This window comes from Mustela nivalis (assembly GCF_964662115.1).
Source record: "Mustela nivalis genome assembly, chromosome: 5".
Taxonomy (NCBI): Eukaryota; Metazoa; Chordata; class Mammalia; order Carnivora; family Mustelidae; genus Mustela; species Mustela nivalis.
This window is the reverse complement of record NC_139024.1, coordinates 86,939,204-86,956,390: the sequence shown is the minus strand read 5'-3', so window position 1 is coordinate 86,956,390 and position 17,187 is coordinate 86,939,204.

Genomic DNA, 17,187 nt, shown 5'->3' with positions numbered 1-17,187 from the left:
AAAGGAAAGCCATATATTTGATTCTGTGTTTTCTAATAATCATACATGCAAAAAATGTAAAAAGGAACAGGTGAAATCAGTGTTACTATATTTTGTTTACCCTAGTATGCCCAGAATATTATAATTTACCCATGTAATGAATATAAAAATATTAATGACATACTTTACATTATTTTTTCATAAAGTATTTGAACTCTGGTACATAGTTTACAATTACAGCATTATCTCGATTTGTATTGAACATGTACTAAATTTTTGTTGGAAATTTTGATCAATATTTAGTTTCATAAAATTTACAACTGAAAAAGTATACTTTTGTAACAAGCTAAACAAGCTAAAGTTTTCCAAGAATGAAATTAGGTATAAATTTTAAAATTTAAAAGAAAAAAGAAAAAAGAAAAAATTTAAAAATTAAAAAAAAAAAGTTTAAAAACACTTAACTGACTGAACCACCCAGACGCCCCTGAATTTTCATTTTATTTTATTGATTAAATCAATTGAAATAAAATGAAAATTCAGGGGCGTCTGGGTGGCTCAGTCAGTTAAGTGTCTGGCTCTTGATTTTGGCTCAGGTCATGATCTCAGGGTCTTGGGATGGAGTCCTGCATGCTTGACATTCACTTGACTCTCCCTCGTGACACTCCCTCCCTCTCTCATGCACACTCTCTCTCTCCTTCTCTAAATAAATAAGTGAATAAATAAAATCCTAAAAAAAATTGGGGCACCTGGTGTAATGCCAACTGAATATTACCCCCACCTTAAAAGACCACCAGAGACGTGAGTCAAAGCCAAGCAGCAAGGGTCGTTTATTGCAGGTTTGAACCTGGACCTCTGCGCCGCTCGTTGCGGATAACGCCGAGAGGTCCGGAGCTGGGTCGGTGGAGGATTTTTATAGACAGATACAAACAAGTTTCGGGTGGGGCTGAGCTGATTGATTAACAGTTTGAACGGGCATACTTGGCGTCAGTGGATTGGGTCAGGGGACCCCGCGCAAAAGCAGACAAAGCGAAGCAGAACTGGCTGGTTAGCCCACGCATGCGAAAAAAGCACTATCAGGATATTGAAGGCCTGGTTACTATCAAGTAAAGACAATTGGGAGTCTCCTGGTGGAATGTTACATTCCTGCTATCAAGCATCCTTGTTAATGAGATTTAGGTTTAGAAGAAATTTAACTTTATTTTCCTTCTACTTCCGCCTCCTTCGGTTTTTCATGGAGGGGAGGGTGACATTAGGGCTATTGATAAGGTAACTTCTTTGTTGTAAATCTCAAGGACATTTGCAAACCAAGGGAGACTCCTACCTTGCAGGACTGTGATCTCTGCAAGTTAACTATTTATTGTTTTATGGCAGTCAGGGGTGCCAGAGGAATGCTACACATATGGAGGGGAGCAGGTGAAGGGGGGGGTGCAAGGTGCCAGCTTTTGCTTTGTCCTCAGCCAGCCTCCTGCTCTTTCACTGGGTGCCTCAGTGGGTTAAAGCCTCTGCCTTTGGCTCAGGTCATGATCCCGGGGTCCTGGGATCGAGCTCCCGCATCGGGCTCTCTGCTCAGCAGGGAGCCTGCTTCCCTCCCTCTCTCTCTGCCTGCCTGACTACTTGTAATCTCTGTCAAATAAATAAATAAAATCTTTTTAAAAAATCTTAAAGAAATTGAAAATAAAATAAGAATACTGTTCCTTAGTTGCACTAACCGCATTTCAGGTGGTCAGTAGTTAGCTGTGCCTACTGGATACCGAAATGAATAGCACAGGTCCAGATTATGGATCCACGTGGGCATAACTTTGGTGTGTACCTAACCATTCACTCATTCATCAAACATTTACTGAATACCTGTCCTCCCCAAAATGTTGCTTATAAAAATTCAATGAAGAAGAAAACTCTTGTTCTCTAGGAGCTCCTGGGATGGGGGGAGTCAGAGAAAAAGGGCACCTTTCCCCTGCCCTCCTCCCTGTGTGCACCTGACTCAAGAAAGAAGTAGGGGATAAAGCCTAGGTAGGGTTTGCGGCAGACTCCTTCTGTAGCGTGGTGGAGAGGCCATGGGTTCAGAGTCAGGTGTCCCTGGCTCACCCAGCACATCATGTGGGTTCTCCATTGCTAGCAACAGGATCCACTCTGGCAGAGGACTGTGGACAGGGATTTAGTCTTGAAGGATAAACAATCATTTGGAGGGCTGAGAAATAGGATTGAGGTAAAGTTTCCAGGAACAGTACCCTAAACTGTGGTGTAGAATGAGCCCAAGGGGGAAACCAGGGTTGCCATGGCTGGTACCGCTGAGCACTGTGTAGCAGGAACCCAGCATGAGGTCGCAGCCACTTCTGCCAGCATCACTGTCTCTTCTCATTTGGAAAGAAGCCCTTACCACCACCTTGAAGGCTGAGGTTCTGCGGCCGTTCATGTCAGCACACATGGAAGCTCCTTGCACTACCTCCTTCTTCACGCCACCCATTTCTGAATCAGATCTCAAGTGGGGACATCAGATGGTCAGAGTTTAGATAACTTCCTGAATCCTGCCTGCAAAGGAATCTGAAAATTTGAATTCCGACTTTAATATTGGAGAGGTAGGACTCAGTGCAAGCAAATACACCCAGATATGGGAAAAAGCTACTCAAAAGTCTGGACAGCCATCAATACAACAGACGTCCACTATGGTGCGGTTAATGCTATGGTTCCAGGCAGCAAACTCTCTTCCCAAGAAAAGTCACGCTCTCAGCAGTTTCCTGTGTGCGTCCATTGACCTTCAGAACCTTCTCAATAAAGCATGACTGCACACATCCCTTAGGATGGCTTTCACGCCCAAATCTGATTCTGTGGTCTAGGATCAGGCCTTGACATGTTTCGTGAGTATGAAGCAAGAGCTCACTGACAGTTCTCAACTGATTTATTCAGTCCCTTCTACAGCCCCACATGCCATCCTGTGCCACAGAGGCTGAAAACTGAACCAACCATTTCCGAGACCCCCTTGGGAGATGGAGGTCCCGGTATGTTTGGGTTCTGCCACTCAGCTGAACTCATATAGGACTTTGATTTGGCATTGAATGAATGTTAGGAGTTGAGCATGACACAAGGCTATTGGTTGCTCTGAGGAGCTGAGGTGGCCCCGGACCCACCAGGTGGGGCAGCTGCTCCTGATTCAGTAGCTTCCTCAGTGGCCTGGTTCCGGGATGTTGTAGGGAGTCAGTACTGCAGGTCCTACTTACAGTCTGTTCCTTTGGCTCTTCCAATGACTATCTAGCCTCATAATATATCATTTTGTGCTTAAACTCCCTAGACAGAGACTCTATAATGTACAACTAAGATCCCTATCTAATGTGCCAATGAGTCTTTCTCTGGAAAGGCTTTCCTTCATTCTGTGATCAAACCCTTCCTCTTTACTGGTGTCAAAGGATCTATTATCTCCCGAGAGAACAGTAATGGAGAGGACAGTTTTATTAAAATGTCCTTTGTTGATTTTAACCTTCTCAATTTAAAAAACAAAACAAAAAAAATTTATTGGTCTTCAAAATACAAAAACCTTGAAATACTCTTTTATAAGAACTGTCATCCTTATTTACCCTTTTTAAAGCCTTACACAGGTATGTTTATTTATCTACTTAGCACATATTTGACTAGTTATTATGTGCTTTGAATCATGGTGGTCCCTCATTTATTTTCTTATCTGTAAGTAATCTTCCTCATGTTGGCCTTATTCTAGCCTATGCTAAGTTTTTGTTGGTAGAGATGTTATGGCTCCTGGCCAACAAAAAGCTAACATCAATACTAGCCAGTTAGAGTCATAATGTCATAAAAACATTAGCCTGAGGACAGGAATATGCTTTAAATTAGCTATCAACCAGGTGGGAATAGATTTGTTTTCCTCACAAACTAGGAAAAATGCAATCATAAAATTGAGAATAGTATTTAGGATATGCTGAAGTGAGTAAAGATGGGATTGTAGAAAATTTCCTTAGTGGAGTAGAGAGTAGGGATGGGGATAGGGAAGAGCCTGACACCTGATCCATGGAGGGACTGGCCATTCTGTCCCTGGGAATCTCACAAAACATAAGGAGAGTGTGTGACAGAGAAAGGGACCCACTGATAACCTTGGTTGTTTGGGAAATCTACTAGGAAAATCTTCATATCTTGCTCGTGCCCTTTGTATACCTACCCATGGGGCTTCCCCAAAATTGACTTTTTGAGCTATGGCTGAAGAGACCATCTGTGGCTAGGTGGCAGAAGTGGACTATTTTCAGTCATAAGAACTGAGCTCTTGGAAAGCTTCAATTTCTGGAAGATCTCCTTCTTTATGTGTCTGTGCCTTTCTGCCTATAACCACCACCTTCTTTCTGGGCCAAACTGGTCAGGTATGATTCAGATATAGTCCCCCTTGAAAGCAGATAAGGTGACCCCCCCCCCCATTTCAGCCTTTGTTTCTTTCCCTTAATTAACTTTTTTTTTTTTTAAAGATTTTATTTATTTGACACAGAGAAATCACAAGTAGATGGAGAGGCAGGCAGAGAGAGAGAGAGAGGGAAGCAGGCTCCCTGCTGAGCAGAGAGCCCAATGCGGGACTCGATCTAGGACCCCGAGATCATGACCTGAGCTGAAGGCAGCGGCTTAACCCACTGAGCCACCCAGGCGCCCCTCCCTTAATTAACTCTTTCAACTTGTTTGATTTCATCAAAGCAGAATGTGTTTCCATTCTCATAGGGTCTCATATTGGAAGTCTGACAATATGGGACAAGTAAGGACTCTGGAAACCCATGGACTTGAACTTGAAAACCAGCTCCATCACTTCCCATGAAGACCTGGACAAGTCACTTGATGTGTCTGAAACTTTATCTCCTTGTCTGGATAAGAGGGGCAATACTACTCTCCTTGAAAGACTGTTGTAGGGATTAATGAGATTATGAATGCAAAGCATTTAGCTCACTTCTTACATGTGGTCTGGTTTGATATTTGAGTCCTCCCTATTTGTAATACCATGCAGTGACCCCTGGGGTGGATAATTAGTGATTTTGCTGCAGAGAATCTCATCCTTTTCTCCAACAGTACCCCAGTTTCCTTTTAGGAATCATCTTTCCCTACTGGGAATAGTCTCAGAGAGATATAATACCAAAGGAGGCAAAACCTTTCTTGCCTGCCCTTGGTGTAGCTGGGGGCTGGGACATGATCTATGTCACTATCACTCCAGACATGGCATCCTGAGTCATTATACTGAGGATGTGCTGTGGACTGAATTTTTGTGTCCCCTTGAAATTCATGTGTTGAAATCTGAAGCTCCAATGTGATGGTATTAGGAGGTAGGAATTTGGGGTAATTAGTTAATGATGGTGGAGCCCTCTTATATAGGTTTAGTGCCCCTAAAAGACACACAGGAATTCTTGTTTCCACTCTTTCCACTATCCACCATGTGAGGATACCATAAGAAGATGGTCATCTGAAACCAAGTAATTAAGTCTCACCAGGCAACAAATTGCCAGCACCCTGGTCTTAGACTTTCAGCCTCCAGAACTGTAAGAGATAAACATTTGTTGTTTAAGGCCCCTAGCCTGTGGTATTCTTTTATATTATGTTATGCTATTCTGGTATCCTGTCAGCAGCCTGTACTAAGATAGGATGTGTGAGATGGTTAATGGCTCTTGAGAGCCATGGAGGTGTGGCTACCTGGCTCTTCCTTTTTCTGAATCAGGACTGGAATTCTCTTGCCTAGGTTATCAGTGGGCCTTTCCAGAAAATTCCCTTCTGGCTCACATTTTCCAGAATTGGTTTTTCTTGCTCAGAATCTAGAACTCTGATTAATATCCCTTAATCTTATACTTAAGCCATGAAATAGCATAGACAATGTATATGCTATCCATTATTGTGTAACAAATTACCCCCAAACTTGGTGGCTTAAAAACAACAATCATTTATTATCTCTCACAGCTTCTTAGTGTCAGGAATTCAGGAACCGTTTTTGGTTCAGGGTCTCTTTTGAGCCTGCATCATCTGAAGGTTTGACTGGGGCTGGAGGATCCACTTCCACAGTGACCCATTCACATAACTGACAAGATGGGGCTGGTTATTGGCCAGAGGCCTCAGTTCCTTTCTGTGTGGGGTTTCTCACAGGCCTTGTTGAGAGTCCTCACACCATGATGGCTGTGCTGTTGATTCCTAGATGTTCTGATGAGGTGGTTGGGGATAAAAACAACTCTGAGTTCTTCCACTTGGAACTGTTCTCTGCCAGGTGAGTCAAAAATATCTTTCCTCCAAAGTTGTTTCTGAGTACAGGAGGCTTATTTTAATCTTTCTACTCCTAATTGTTTTGTTCTCTAAAGTAGAATAATCTTAGCAAAACTTGGAGCAATGCTGTTTAATCCTTTTTCATGAGGCTCTGTAAATTTACAGAACACTTTGGCAATCATTTCTCAGTGGTTCCTCACAACAACACTGTGAGGCAAACAGAGCTGGTTGTATTGGCCCCATTTCCCAAATGAGGAGACTGAGGCCAATGGCCGACAAGTGTAAGTCAGCCACAGTGGTTAGACTATAGAGTCAGGAATCAGGCCTGGGTTTCAAGCCCGAGTGTCTCTTTTAATAGCTGTGTGGCCTTGAGTGAGTTGCTTGACATCTATCTGCCTCCATTTCTGCATCTGTAAAATGGGATAACAAGAGTGTCACAGTAATAGCACCAGTCTTCCGGATTGTCAGAGTTAAATGAGATAGTGTAGAGAAAACACTTAGCATAGTGCCTGGTACTTAAGAAGCACTCAGACGAGGACAGATTATGTATTTTAGTAATTTGTGCAATGGGTTGGTTTGTTCTCATTGGTGAACACACTCATTGGTGCCTGGAAACAAGAAGGACCAACCATCCTTTCCTCTCCTCTCACTTGCCTCCCCGCAGCTCCCCCTTCTCTAGTGTTTGCTCTTCCCTCCCCTTCCTCCTCAGCTATCTTATACTATCCCAATATTTGAAGAATGCGGGGTTGTAAAAATTTATAGGGTTCCCATATACCTATATAGCATCCAATTTACTGCAGGCCTTCAGGAAATTGTGTTCAATAAGTACTTGTTAACTCAATCAAAAATCAAGTCATCCATGTGGATAAATGACTAACTGCCCAGCTGACTGAAGCAGCTCACACACACAGACACAGAGGAGCATTCCTGCTGAGCTCCTCCAGGTTCACCTTTGGAAACCTGTACATCCCAAGCCCAGACCTTGGAGAGAGACACTTGTGGCCTTCCCAAAGAGCAGCTGTGGTGGCAGGGTGTGCAGGTCCCCTCCAACCAAAATAATCTTAGACCTGGCAGCACCTCTCAGCTTCATAGACCGTGACATATTCATTACCTTCCCAGATTCTCTTCTGCAGAGAACTGACGGCTGTGTGGGGGAGGGGCGGGGTTCAGTGATCTTCCTAAGTGAAGGCCCTGGACTCACATCCAAGGCTCTGGACTGTGTTGCCACTTGAAAAGGTCTGCCCTGATCCCCACCTTGTTAGAGCTGTATCTCTGGGTTAAGTCCTGCATCTCCATTAGATCCCTGTTAATAAAACATGCGAAACACACATTTTATCTGAAAGGGGTCCAGCTCTACCTTAATGGCTGAAATTAGTTTATCAGATCAGATAGCTATTACCTAGGGCGAGCATTTATCTAGATGAGCATCTTTGGGACTAAGTGTGAGGAAGGGTAGAGCAGGCTGAAGTTATCCACCAGAACATGATTCCCACTTTTTCACTGTGAAAGCATAGTACTGTACACCCACTTCTCAGTCTCCTTGCAGTTTGGTGAGGCCGTGTGATGAAGTTTCCAGCAATGGAATATGCGTGCAGTGATGTAGGCAACTGCCAGACCCAGGGCTCTAGGGCACTCAGCATGCCACCTGCGTGCTCCCTTTCTCTTTTTTACTGGCTGCAAACAGACACAGAAACAGCTTTCCCCATGGAATGAGAGCTATGTCTTAGGGGATGGAGAGAGCCTGGGTCACTGACTCTCTGCTTAAAGCAGAGCTGCCTCCTGACCAGAAAGTCTCCCTCAGATGTTATGTGAGCTAGAAATATACTTCTGACTACTTTAAGCCACTGGGTTATTTAAGCCACTTTGTTATGGCAGCCAACTTATCTGTTAGAATTAAATGAATTTGCCCACAAGAATTGCTTGGCACTGGGCCTGGCACATAGTAAATGCTCAGTAAATGTTGGTTCTAGTAGGACTGTGTCTTAGAACTCTGCATTCTTCTCGGAATCTCTTAGTGGAGAGTTCAGGAATGATTTTCAGAAGGGCTTTGCTGGATATGGGCTGCTCTGCTCTGGTGCCCAGGTGACCAAGCATGGCCTGGAGCAGGCATCTGCCCTCCTCCTTCATGAAATGTTGAGGGCCTTCAGGCCAGGGGAATCTGGGGGGACCTGGTTGGGTTTGCTAATATCAGGAGGCAGCTTCTTGGGTCCAAGCCCTGGTGACCTTCACACCTGGTGGAAGACACCCTGGGAAGCAATGGTCTACAGTGCCTCAGGACAAAGGGCATCTGTGGATGGGATGGGTGTGAACAGAGCCAGTGGGTTTGTGCAAGAAACCTTGTGCTGGGAGAAACTTCTCAGCAATTGCTTGGTAGGATTTGGGGTTGTGTAGAAACTCTGTAATAGAGTGAAAACTGGTGAAACATGGGTAACATCTGTAATTGTGAGCCCTCTATGGACAAGTAAGGCTGGAAAACTTGGGTTTCCTTAAAACAAAGTTACCCAACAATAGGAGTCTCCTCAATAAGGAGCAGCTATGGTATTTTATTCTTCTTAGTTTGGGGAATATGTCTACCCCTGTGCTATGATGTCCTTGTGTTATTCTTTACTGGCTAGGAACTATCTCAAATCTCCTCACACCCACCCTGGCCCTATATTTTCAGCCAAGTGTTTCTGTATGTGTGTGTGTGTATGTATGTATACATATGTTTATGTGTGTATGTATTTTTGGCTTGTCACTATTAAAAAAGGATTTTATTTATTTATTTATTTGAAGGAGATTGAGTGAGGGTGAGGGACAAGGAGACTTCTTGCTGAGCATGGAGCCTGACAGGAGGCTTGATCCCATGACCCTGAGATCATGACCTGGGTAGAAGTCAAGAGCTGGATGCTTAGCCAACTGAACCACCTAGGCGCCCCAATTTTTCACTTTAAACAAGCTGTAGACTTCTAAGAAGTGGCACAAAGTGTCCAGAGAGCTCCAGCAGATTCAGAACCCACTGCTGCCGTCATGACATCTTACTAACTGTAGTGTATCAACAAAATCAGAAAATTAACATTGACCCAATACAATCAGCCAGACCACAGACCATACTCAGATTTCAACGGTTTTTGCAAATACTCATCTTTTGGTACGTCTTTGTGCATAATTCAGCAATATTTTATCACCAGTACAGATTCCCAGCTCACCACCACCACATCTAAATATCTTTAGCTTCATAGCAGGCACGAGAATATTTAAAACCTACCATGCAGTGAGGAAGAACGTGAGTTTCATCATCTGACAGACCTGGTTGCAAATCCTGGCTTCTGAGCTGGGTAGCCCGGTGACCTTGGGCAGGAATGATGTCTTAATCTCTCTGAGCCTGTCGTTCCATCTGTAGAATGAGGATAACAAAAGTAGTAGCTGCTCTCAGTGTTGTCTTGCAGATGAGATGAGATCATTCCCAGCAGAGTATGTGCACTATCTTTTGTTATATTATCAGTATCCTGGTGTCCATGCCTTTTAGCTTTCCAACTCAGGGTCGTTGACTCGGCTTCCAGAATAATTATTAAGAAAGGGGGAAAAAAAGTAGGGGAACCTCAGCACATGGAGGCTACAATTCTCAGCTCCCCTCCCTAGGACACTTGCCTGTGATAACTCTATGTCAGTATCCCTGCCTCCAGCCTCATTGATTCATGGTCCTGTGCCCCTCCTCATAGATGCTATGGAAGAGAAGCTCCGCAGAGGCCCCATGTGACTCTTTCTCAACTTCAATTATCTTTTCAAGGATCTCTCCTGTTTTGCATCTGTCTTACCACCTTTCCCCCCACTCTCCCCCTCCCCATGTCTTTCCTTTTTAATCACAGTCAATGGGAGCAACTCATGTTGCACGTATAATGAGACCATAATATACAGAAGTACATACGTGCAAATCAGGATTTTATTTAAGAGAAACTTGGTTGGAGAGAGAGAACTATACTCCTGTTGACATCTATTTCTCTATGTCTGTCTGTCTCTCTTATTAGACCGTGAGCTCTTTGAAGGCAAAGATTTTTTAGGTGAGTTGTTAAGGCATCTTTTGGACACCCACCCATGCTAACCTCTCAAAGAATAATCCCCCCCCAAAATGCTAACTCCCGTGGATTGAGCTTCTCCCAAGTACTTGTCCTAGTGCTTGAAGCCCTAATTCACCTAACGTCCTACAAATTAAGTATTAGGATGAGCTCCATAGTGTGGACATACACACTGAAGCCCAGGACGATTAAATGAGCAGCATGAACATATTCTGTTTTCTCCCCAGAACCACATCCCCTAAATTTTCACATGGTGCCTGTCCATTCATGTCTGCTTGATAATGATATGGAGCCTCTTTATATAGCGCCCTGGAACAGTGTAAAACAGGGCCATGCCTCTCTGTCTTGTTTATATGTCCCAGGATCCTTTCTGAGGATCCAGTGACCCACTGATGGGGACTGCCCACTGCAAACCATGGTACTGTGAACAGCACACATGCACAAAGGGACCTGCCACCCTCCACTCCTTGTGAAACAGACACTTTGTACTTTCACTTCTCTTTTGTTCCATGTGCTGTCAGTCTCTAACCCTACCTTGCAGTGCTGTCCTAGCCAAGTAGGAGGAAATAAAGTCATATTTATCTTACATTTATTCAAAGCTGTCTTTGTTGCAGCCACTTCCAAATAGGATATTTTATTTAAGACCCAGTCTCAGTGAATGTTCACACCTACTTACGATAAATATATTATTCTCACCATTATTTCACATATGGAAAAACCAAGGCTCCCAGAGAGTAAGGTGACCTGCTTTACACAACTAGTTGATTTGGGTTTTGAACTTGGGTTTAACTCCAGGTCCAGTGCTGTTAAGTGAAAATCTATATATTTTCAACATTTTAAAATTCAAAATATATAAAAAGAGAAGTCAGTGACTGTCTTGTCTTTTGGCTCCTTGGTTCTCTTCCTCAGAGAAAATATTATAATTTCTTCACTTTTCTTCCTGAGTTATTCCAAGCATATTAACTAGATACGGGACTCTATGGCCTTTTCTCACTTTTCCCACTGTCTTCTGTGCTCCGCTTCCTTCACTTAACAATGGATTTTGAGATGTTTTCATAATCAGTTTATAGAAATGTCTTCATATTTTTCTACAGTTGCCTGTGGAACATTGTTCCACAGTAATGATGGACCATGATTTATTGGAAAAATAGTGGATATTTAGATTGTTTCCAATTTCTGTTGTAACAAATAATCCTGCAGTGAATAACCTTAGGCTTACATCATTTTCATCTCTGTAAAAAAAATAAATCATGAAGGCCAAGTTTTTGGGTCAAAGGGTATGTGTGTTTGGAAATTTGAGAATTGTGAGAGCACTTCACTCTCTGTAGTGGTTGTACCAACTTATGTTTCCCCAGTGCTCCTTCCTCTGCGCTACAACAGATTAGAACAGGTGCCAAACTCAGGGAAAGCAGGGTGCGCTGCTGGAACACAGTCCTCTGGCTGCAGGCACACACTGTCTTCTTGTGCTCCACCCTTTCCTCACGCGGGGTCACTAGATGTTGCCACTGGAGGAAGGGGAGATGTTTTCCTCAAACAGAAGGCACTAGATTATCTGTTTATAAGTGATTCATACCCAGAGCATTGATGAACCCTAAGGGCCTTGGCAGACACCAGAGGAAGTTCACAGGTGGAACTGATGGTGGAGGCAGGCGGGCAGCAGCCTTCAGTTAAATATTAGTAATATTAAACGTTTGCTGTAGATTTTTCAGTGCTGCTGGGAACTGGGCTAAGCACCTTTCATGGATTACCTTGTCAAAACCTTCTGACAACAGTATGCAAGATGCGTACTGTCATTCTACTCATTTTAAGGATATAGAAATATAGCTAATGGGATTGAGTAACTTTTGTAAGACCATGTAATTAGTAAATGGCACCGCTGGGATTCGAGCCCTTGTTTTGATGTCACACTCAATCACTACACTAAACCACATTCTTCGGAACAGAGAATGAGCTTTCTGATTCCTTCCATCTCCGTGCTTGGCTTCCACCCTTTGCCCCTTTTCCTTTGCCTGCCACCCGGGGGCTGATTTTCCTCTGGAAAGACTCAGCTTGTCTCCCCTATTTCTCCCTCCACCAGCACATTTGATCCCACCACTGTCCCAGCTTTTAAATCCCAGCTTCCCTCCCCTTCAGTATTTATAGTAACAGCCACAACTGCATAGGTCTCCACTGGACCTTAACATGGTGGGATTTCAGGTGCTGGAGTGAGCCAGTGGGGAAGATCTTTGAGAGGGGCGAATGTGTGTGTATGTGTGTGTGTGTATGTGTGCATATAGGCATGTGCATGTGTGTTTCTGTGTGCATATGGGAGTGTGTGTGTGTTGTGCAAATGGGTGTGTATGTGTGTTTGCTTAAGTGTGTGTGCATTTGGCATGTGTGTGGGCATATGCGCATGTATGTGTATGTGCGTGTGCATGTGGGAGCATGTGTATGTGTGTTTGTGTATGTGCATATGGGCATGTATTTGTATGTTTGTGTGTGCATATGGGAGTGTGTGTGTCTGTGCATATGGGCATGTGCATAAGTGTGTGTGTGTATGGGTGTGTGTGTTTGTGTGTGCATATAGGACTGTGTGTATCTGTGTTTGCAAATGGACATATGCATAAGTGTGTGTGTCTATGGGCATGGGCATGTGTGTGTGTTCTGTCCTCTAAAATCATACCATGTGAGCACCTGTCTCTGGGAGAAGGTTGGCTGAGAGGCTGCTTACAGGGTCAGGAGTGAGCTGAGGAAATGCCTGCCTCCTTGGCGGCGCAGGCTAAGGGAAACAGTGCTAGCGACAGAGATGTGCGAAAGGCAGAGGGGAGGGCCCAGGTCAGTCAGGTGGCGGAGAAGCAGAAGGCCCAGAAGGAGAGGGCAGAGCCGGGAGTGCTTTGTTTCTGGCTTCTGACATTACCGCGCGGGTCTTCTGGAAGGTTCAGTGATGAAGCTTCCCGTGATGGTTGAGGAAGGCCAGCCTTGGTGCTGACCGTGGGGAGTGAGGTCTGAGGGCTGGCCTTGAGGGGTGACCAAAGGTGGATAGAGCAGTGGGGAGCCCGGAGACAATGTCAGCAGGTGTGCGGCGCTCAGCCAGCTGCCTGGTTCTGTGCAAGAGCTCCGTTCCCGTCCTGATCGCTGTTGCTGTTGTTTCTGTTGTTACTTTCTTACTGTCCATGACTTCAGTGCCTTCCTCCATCTCAGCCAGGTCCTTTTCCTGCTCTTCAGCTTTGACGTCTTCTTTCTTTGGGTAGTCAGGGACCCAGGAACGCCCACATGACCCTCCTGTCGTGGGAGGCCATCAGAAGCCTCACTGGACACGCATACTGACCTTGTCAGAGAGGAGGACTCGGGATGGTGGGCTCGCCCTCGCTGGAGCCTCTGGAGCCTCAAGCGAGAGCCCAAGTCAGGGGATCACTGGCCCTTGCCCCAACTATGAGCAGAAAGGCATTTCGACCGCTTTCAGTTGGGTGGATTTTGGCTGAGAACCAGTTATGTGTTGGGGAGATGCAGAGACAAAAGGAACCCAAACATGCCAGTGGGGCTTCTCACTGTGGCTGGGGTACTTCACCAAGGTCAGCGACCCTTGCACTGGGAGCTACTACACTCGCTCTCCCCCATCCTCCCTTCCCTCTCTTTCCTCTTGGATCTTGTCTGGTCTGGGCTCCTAGGGCACCTCTCCCTGGACGTCTCCATGCTATAGCCGGCCGCCCCTGCTAGTCCCTTCTGCTGCTTCTTCTTTGTCCCTTTTCTCCGAGTCCCTGGCCTTTAAAGATCTCCTTGACTATGAGGGCCCCTGAGTGCATGTTCCTGACCCTACTCTCTGGACTCCAGACTTGTCCCTCAGCTGCCCCTCTGGGCCTCCATTCCCATTTCTGTCACCGTCTGACATTTTTGTTGCTATTATGCATTGTTTGTCTCTTTGTTTCCTGGGACCACAGTGTCAGCTTCCTGGAGGCAGAGACTTCGTTCTGTGGCCTGCTGCATCCCCAGCGCCTACAACACGGTCATTATTCAATAAATACTTATGGAACGAATCAAAGCATGCAAGAGGGTGAGCGAGAGGAAGGATGTATTGCTACCATGTACTGATACCTACTAGGTGCTGGTCACTCAAAATGCAGTTTTTTTTTTTTTTTTAGAAACCCTTACAACCATTCTGTGACGTAGGCATCATCTCCCTCATTTTACAGGTAAAGCAACTGAAGCACAGAGAAGCCACACAGCTTGTGGGTCTGTACTCCATGTGCACACCTCTCCCTCATTTCTAGAATGGGGCATCTAGGAGGGTCAACAGGAGAAGAACTTGAGTTTGACCTTGGGTAATGATGAGCTTCAGTCATTCCTCCATAGTTCTGAGCCCACTCTCTCTCTGCAGGCCCCAAAGCTGGGATTGTCAGCTCCAGTGAGAGGCCCTTCTTCACTAGCTGCCGTGGCTGGGTGGTTTTCTGGTAGAATAAATAGCCTTTCCCCCCGGACACCTTGGGACCAGAAAGGGAGAAGAGCAACCTGGCTATAAGTAGGGTGTTCTACTGCTATGAACTGAATCGTGTCCCCTCAAAACCCAGATGTTGACGTCGTATCCCCAACGAGACTGTATCTGGAGACTGGGTCTTTAGGAAGTAATCAGGGTTAGCTGAGGGCAGGATAGGACTAATGTCCTTCTAAGAGACACCAGAGTGTTGCCCCCCTCCTCTTCCCACCCCCATGTGCCTGTGCAAAGGAAAAGCCATGTGAGTACACAATGAGGAGGATAGTTCTTATCAGAAACCCAGTAGGCCAGGTCCTTGATCTTGAACTTCCCAGTCTCCAGAAGTGTGAGAAATACATTTCTGCTGTTTAAGTTTCCTGTGTATGGTATGTTGTTACTGCAGCCAGAGCTGACTAAGACATCAACTATCTCTGTTTGCCAGGACTGAGGGGTTCCCAGGATGTGGGAAGACTGGGACAACTTGGTCACCCTAGCTGTGCCCACCATGACCCAAGTGTGTGCAGTTGGGGGAGGTGTGTCCCAGAATTTTCTGCCTCTCCTTCTTCAACCCCCTCCCCACATACCTCCTTGACCAGGAGAAGTTCTCACACTTTGACTAGCTGAGGTCTGTGTAGAAGAGCTTGGGGCCTCTGAGATCACCCTGGGAGACACGCACGCTTCTTGCACAAAGGGAGTCTCTGTTCCTAGCAGAGAGATGTCTGGCAGAGCTTGAGGGGTTGGGAGAGGCGCTGGAAAGTGTCTGAGGTTGGAGAGATCGCTGTCTTAAATCCCTGGACCTTCACGTACTGATGGTGCAACCCTAGGCAAGTGATTCTGGGCCCTGCACAACTCCAGAGGGCGTCTGGTCCTCAGCAGAATTTGAGAGCCATTCACCCAGAGCACAGTGCAAATGGTGGTGCCTTTTAGCTTGTGTGACAAGACTGAACTGAGCTCCTTTATCTCAGAATTCATTTCCTCAGCTTTGTCAAAGGAAGATAAGACCTACTTCATAGAATTGCAGAGAGAATTCAACAAGATAATGTGTTAGGATGTGCTTGATAAGTACTGAACTCTTGCTTCCCTCCCTTCCCTTAATACCACCCTATGGAGGGCAGTAAGCTACAACACAGTCGTTAAGACTGTGAGCTTTGGTCCCAGATTGCAAGGGTTCAAGCTATGCTGGGCAAGGTACTCAGCCTCTCTGGGCGTCGTAGTTGTGGCATAAAATTAGCATGACAGTAGTTACAATCTCAGGAGGCGGGGCTATTGGAGACCTCAGGGGCAGAACACTATTGCAGCCTCTGCTTCTAAAAAGGGCCCCTGAGTGAGTGAATGTGACTCTCTCTGGGAGTAGAGTGACTTTCTTCCCACCCTCCTCTCTTTTTTCCTTTGACCTCTGCCTCTGGATTTTTTTCAGGAATCCTTTCATGTACTTACTCACTGTCCCCCACCAAGGGTGATGGTAGGGGAAACAGTGTGGGTGAGCCCTCCAAGCCAGGTCCTTGCTGGAGGCCCCACCGGCGTAGGGGGAGGACAATAGCTTCTGGCCTCGGGGTTCTCAGATGCAGCCCTGCCAGACAGCAGGAGGGGGCCTCCCGGGGCAGAGGTGCTGGAGAGGGTTCTCTCTGAAGGGAGAAGCCTTTGCCTCGAGGGAGCTGGAAGGACCTAAAAGTGACTGGAGTTCCTAGGCTCCATAGAAACTTCAACAAGGGCTTTGACTTTCTTCCTCCACCTGAGCTTCTGAGGCCGGCAGAGACTCAGGTGCCCCTGCGGCCTTTGAGGGACTTACTTGCAGAGGCTGAGGGCAGATGGTAGGGGTGAAAGAGGCCATCATGAATTATATAGTTCAGCCGTTCTCAACCCTGGCTGCTCGGTAAATGCTTCCTCTAGAAGCTATAGATTTTGATTTGAAGTGTTTTAAGTGGGGCCTGAGCATTTCCTATGTCAACTTCCAGTTTAGAAAGAGGTCAAAAAGCTACAGACCAATTGAAAGGAGGGTACAGTGAACGCCTAGTACCTTTCACTTCACGTATATTAGGCATACACACCAATCTCTCTCTTTCCAAATGGGTGTGTGTGTGTGTGTGTGTGTGTACACATGTCTATATACACACACGTATGCATTTTATTTTTTAAAAAGATTTTATTTATTTATTTATTTAGAGAGCAGGAGGGAGGAGCAGAGGGAGAGGGAGAGAGAATTTCAACAGACAGTGCTGAGTGTGGGCCTCTATCCCACAACCCTAGGATCATGACCTGAGTCAAGAGTCAGATCTTTAACAGATTGAGCCACTCAAGTGCCCCTATTCATATATGAATTAAAAAAAAAAAATCTGGATCATTGGAGTGTAAGTTGTAGGTGTCATAATACTTCCCCTTAAATATTTCTGCACACTTGCATAATACTTCTGCAAAGGTATTTATTTACCTACAGAACTACAATATCATCTTATACTTCAGAAATGTAGCAGTGAAATATTACATGAT